Consider the following 6,000-nt stretch of genomic DNA (forward strand, 5'->3'; position numbering starts at 1 on the left):
ACCTTCAGACACCCTTAAACACCTGTCACACCTTCAGACACCCTTAAACACCTGTTCACACCTTCAGACACCTCCAGACACCCTTAAACACCTGTTCACACCTTCAGACACCTTTAAACACCTGTTCACACCTTCAGACACCCTTAAACACCTGTTCACACCTTCAGACACCTCCAGACACCCTTAAACACCTGTTCACACCTTCAGACACCTCCAGACACCCTTAAACACCTGTTCACACCTTCAGACACCTTTAAACACCTGTTCACACCTTCAGACACCCTTAAACACCTGTTCACACCTTCAGACACCCTTAAACACCTGTCACACCTTCAGACACCCTTAAACACCTGTTCACACCTTCAGACACCTTTAAACACCTGTTCACACCTTCAGACACCCTTAAACACCTGTCACACCTTCAGACACCCTTAAACACCTGTTCACACCTTCAGACACCTTTAAACACCTGTTCACACCTTCAGACACCCTTAAACACCTGTTCACATCTTCAGACACCCTTAAACACCTGTCACACCTTCAGACACCTCCAGACACCCTTAAACACCTGTTCACACCTTCAGACACCCTTAAACACCTGTCACACCTTCAGACACCCTTAAACACCTGTTCACACCTTCAGACACCTTTAAACACCTGTTCACACCTTCAGACACCTCCAGACACCCTTAAACACCTGTTCACACCTTCAGACACCTCCAGACACCCTTAAACACCTGTTCACACCTTCAGACACCTTTAAACACCTGTTCACACCTTCAGACACCCTTAAACACCTGTTCACACCTTCAGACACCCTTAAACACCTGTCACACCTTCAGACACCCTTAAACACCTGTTCACACCTTCAGACACCTTTAAACACCTGTTCACACCTTCAGACACCCTTAAACACCTGTCACACCTTCAGACACCCTTAAACACCTGTTCACACCTTCAGACACCTTTAAACACCTGTTCACACCTTCAGACACCCTTAAACACCTGTTCACATCTTCAGACACCCTTAAACACCTGTCACACCTTCAGACACCTCCAGACACCCTTAAACACCTGTTCACACCTTCAGACACCCTTAAACACCTGTCACACCTTCAGACACCCTTAAACACCTGTTCACACCTTCAGACACCTTTAAACACCTGTTCACACCTTCAGACACCCTTAAACACCTGTTCACACCTTTATCACTGACCACTTTTAAACTCTGTTCTTCTCATTGGTCAACACTTCCACGTTTAAAAGTACCTTCCTGCCAACCTAATTAGGACCCTTCTTTGACTCCTCACTACCAGCTAGAGAGCATCATTACCTCCTTGCTTCCTCACCACCGAACAAGGACATTTATATCCCTCCTTGGTTCCTTAACTAGGAGGCTTCCTCACCCCCTAACAAGGACGCTTTTTTTACCTCCTTGCTTCCTTACCTCCTAACGAGGACATTTACATCCCTTATTGCTTACTCACCACCGAACGAGGACATCTAGTTTTCTTCTTGCTTCCTCACCCACTAACAGGGATGCTTCTATACCTCCTTTTCTCTCAATTTACCTGAAGTGAATCAGCTCTTCATAAACAGATGTGTTTTTAATTCTGTGTTTTAATTGGTCTCCGTAGGAACACGTAGAGATGAACCGTTCTGTGTTTAGGATCAGATCCTCCAACTCATCTACTCTCAGTCGCACACTACGGCAGATGGTGGCCGACCGCAGGGAGCCACACACACACACACACACACACACTCACTACACACACACACTGTGCAAACACAAACATAAATACATGCAGACCAGCCACTGACACCGTTTCATTTATACACACTTAGACCCACACAGACAAACACGCACACAGTCTCACACACACACACACACACACACACAGTCTCACACACACACAGTCTCACACACACACAATGCTAGATGCCGTACGTTAAATATGGATGAGCATATGTGGAGGTGGGAGTCAGAGAAGAAACAACAAACGTCCCCAAGCAGCGATTCAAACAATCTGAGGCTTTTAACGTGATAATTAACTGAGGAAACACGGAAGTAAAGAAGCTTCCCGAGAAAACAGGAAGTAAAGAAGCTTCCAGAGGAAACAGGAAGTAAAGAAGCTTCCCGAGGAAACAGGAAGTAAAGAAGCTTCCCGAGGAAACAGGAAGTAAAGAAGCTTCCCGAGGAAACAGGAAGTAAAGATGCTTCCTGAGGAAACAGGAAGTAAAGATGCTTCCCGAGGAAACATGGAAGTAAAGATGCTTCCTGATGAAACAGGAAGTAAAGATGCTTCCTGATGAAACAGGAAGTAAAGATGCTTCCTGATGAAACAGGAAGTAAAGATGCTTCCTGAGGAAACATGGAAGTAAAGAAGCTTCCTGAGGAAACATGGAAGTAAAGAAGCTTCCTGAGGAAACATGGAAGTAAAGAAGCTTCCTGAGGAAACATGGAAGTAAAGAAGCTTCCTGAGGAAACATGGAAGTAAAGAAGCTTCCTGAGGAAACATGGAAGTAAAGCTGCTTCCTCATTATGCTGGCAAGGAAATAAGGAAGCAAGAAGGCAGTGAAACGTTCTGATGATGAAGTCAGGAGGTAAAGAACATCCTAGTTATGCAGCTAGATGATATTAATATATGTTTAGTATGCAGTTATTATGCTCCCTAATTATGAAATAAGGAGGAAAGAAGGAGGTAAGTAAACAAGGAGGTAACGAAGCCCCCTACAGCCACGAGGAGAGTGTGTGTGTCGTACCTGTGTGTGTGTCTCACTTGTGTGTGTGTCGTACCTGTGTGTGTGTCTCACTTGTGTGTGTGTCGTACCTGTGTGTGTGTGTGTCGTACCTGTGTGTGTGTGTGTGTGTGTCGTACCTGTCGTACCTGTGTGTCGTACCTGTGTGTGTGTGTGTGTCGTACCTGTCGTACCTGTGTGTGTGTGAGTGTCGTACCTGTGTGTGTGTGTGTCGTGCGTGTCGTACCTGTGTGTGTCGTACCTGTGTGTGTGTGTGTCGTACCTGTCGTACCTGTGTGCGTGTCGTACCTGTGTGTGTGTGTGTGCGTGTCGTACCTGTGTGTGTGTGTGTGTGTGTGTCGTACCTGTGTGTGTGTGTGTGTGTCGTACCTGTGTGTGTGTGTGTGTGTGTCGTACCTGTCTTCAGCTCTCATGTCTCAGTGTTTCTGCTGATTTCTGTCTCTCTTCATGTTTCCCTCCCCCCGCTCTCTGATTGGTTGGGTCAGAGTCCACCGTGTGATGTCATCAGTGTGTTGAAGGAGTGTCTTTGAAAGAATCTCACTGAATGTGTTTGTCTATGGAAACATGTGACCTTCAGAGGAGCCACTATGGCTGACTGTGATTGGCTCTCACGCTCCTGTCAATCATCTATGGCTGTGACTCATTACACTTACAGCCAATCAGCAGCAGATCAGTGGTCCAGTACACAATACCAGTATTCACCAGTACACAATACCAGTATTCACCAGTACACAATACCAGTATTCACCAGTACACAATACCTGTACTCGGGTCACATAACGATCAGTTAGATATGAATGTGTGTGTGTGTGTGTGTGTGTGTGTGTGTGTGAGGTAACACAACAAGTGCACACAGAATGTCACTATGAAAAAAAGATTCATGGTGACATTGCATAAAACAACCCAAGGCACGAACCGTCACCTCCTCCTGTCCTCGATGACCCGTCACCTCCTCCTGTCCTCCATGACCCGTCACCTCCTCCTGTCCTCCATGAGCAGTCACCTCCTCCTGTCCTCCATGACCCGTCACCTCCTCCTGTCCTCGATGACCCGTCACCTCCTCCTGTCCTCCATGAACCGTCACCTCCTCCTGTCCTCCATGAGCAGTCACCTCCTCCTGTCCTCCATGACCCGTCACCTCCTCCTGTCCTCCATGAGCAGTCACCTCCTCCTGTCCTCCATGACCCGTCACCTCCTCCTGTCCTCCATGAACCGTCACCTCCTCCTGTCCTCCATGACCCGTCACCTCCTCCTGTCCTCCATGACCCGTCACCTCCTCCTGTCCTCCATGAGCAGTCACCTCCTCCTGTCCTCCATGAGCAGTCACCTCCTCCTGTCCTCCATGAACCGTCACCTCCTCCTGTCCTCCATGAACCGTCACCTCCTCCTGTCCTCCATGACCCGTCACCTCCTCCTGTCCTCCATGAGCAGTCACCTCCTCCTGTCCTCCATGACCCGTCACCTCCTCCTGTCCTCCATGAACCGTCACCTCCTCCTGTCCTCCATGACCCGTCACCTCCTCCTGTCCTCCATGACCCGTCACCTCCTCCTGTCCTCCATGAGCAGTCACCTCCTCCTGTCCTCCATGAACCGTCACCTCCTCCTGTCCTCCATGAACCGTCACCTCCTCCTGTCCTCCATGAACCGTCACCTCCTCCTGTCCTCCATGACCCGTCACCTCCTCCTGTCCTCCATGAGCAGTCACCTCCTCCTGTCCTCCATGAGCCGTCACCTCCTCCTGTCCTCCATGAGCCGTCACCTCCTCCTGTCCTCCATGAACCGTCACCTCCTCCTGTCCTCCATGAGCCGTCACCTCCTCCTGTCCTCCATGAACCGTCACCTCCTCCTGTCCTCCATGAGCCGTCACCTCCTCCTGTCCTCCATGAGCCGTCACCTCCTCCTGTCCTTTCTCCTCACTTTGTTTACTCCTCACTGATTCACCTCCTCTTTAATAAGAAAGAACACCACTTTACTCCTCATTACAATACACCAGGACACCTCCTCATGAACGAGCTCCTCAGAGGCTATATGCACCTCCTCCTCCTCCTCCTCCTCCAGTGTGAACCTCCTGCTGCTGCCGTTCAAAGCAGACAAAGAGCGGCTCCTATAGCGCAGATCAGCATGTAAACACACACACACACGGTGTCACCTCCGTGTGCTCACACTGATCCCAGAGCAGCTGGTAGTTTACAGTTGTGGTTTTACACGATGACAGATGAGACCTTCAGGTGCGCGCGCACGCGCGCACACACACACACACACACACACACACACACACACACACACACACACACACACACACACACACACACACACACACACACACACGCGCACGCGCGCGCACACACACACACACACACACACACACACACACACACACACACACGCCGTGGTGGTGATGGAGGATGTGACCGACAGCTCGCTGCTCCGGTGGCCGTGCAGCACGCTGCATGTGTCGGCTGTGAATGTGCTGACAGCGCCGTTTGTACCTGCAGGAGCAGAAACGCTCCGACGAACCTAACCGGGGTTTGTCGGTCAGAACGGCCGAGAACGCGCCCCGGTGCCTCGTGCACACAGAAACAGAACAAACAAACCGGGACCCCGGTGTTCCGTTACCTTCATGGTTCCTGCCGTTTTCCTCCGGTTCTTTCTCTCCGCTCCGGTAAAGAGAAAATCCCTCTCCGGGCTTTTAGTGTATTGATCGCTCCCTCGGTGCTGCTGCGTGCGTGCGTGCATGCGCGAGCGTGCACGACGATGGGAGCGCGTGTACGCGTGACAGTGCGTGATGTCCACTGCAGGTAAAAATGCAAAGTGCTTAAAGGTTGAAGATCACACACACACACACACACACACTACGTTTGTGTTTGCACAGTGCGTGCGTGTGATGCCTGCAGGTAGTTTAATGGAGCTTTACTACACACAGGAAGCTAATGTCTCTCTCTCTCTCTGTCTCTCTGGCAATAAGGAAGAGAGAGTGATGATAAAGGAAGTGTGTGTGTGTGTGTGGAGGGGGGCGGGGCACCAGGAAGGAAAAAGGTAGGAAGTGAGTGGGAGAGCTCCTCCTCCAGGAGGGAGGAGTCTGTGTGACGAGTAGGGTATTCAGGGTAATAGGCTGACATCAGCGTGTGTGTGTGTGTGTGTAGACAGCAGTGTGGACAGAGATACTGAAGTCGGGAATCCAAACCCTCGTCATCAATGCTTCACGTTTGCTCATCATCATCAGAATCTTCCTCTCTGAGG

General features: G+C 50.1%; 1 protein-coding gene across 1 annotated transcript in view; it reads right to left on the reverse strand.

The window, feature by feature from the left end:
• Positions 1–5,693, reverse strand: part of magixa (MAGI family member, X-linked a) — a 33,125-nt gene extending 27,432 nt beyond the window's left edge. Inside the window, exon 1 of the mRNA XM_076076386.1 lies at positions 5,377–5,693. The gene's annotated coding sequence lies outside the window, so the exon portion shown is untranslated. The remainder of the gene's footprint in view (positions 1–5,376) is intronic.
• Positions 5,694–6,000: the final 307 nt, after the last annotated feature.

The sequence above is a fragment of the Anarhichas minor genome, unplaced genomic scaffold (genome assembly GCF_050575085.1).
Source record: "Anarhichas minor isolate MPS153535 unplaced genomic scaffold, ASM5057508v1 ptg000056l, whole genome shotgun sequence".
Classification (NCBI taxonomy): Eukaryota; Metazoa; Chordata; class Actinopteri; order Perciformes; family Anarhichadidae; genus Anarhichas; species Anarhichas minor.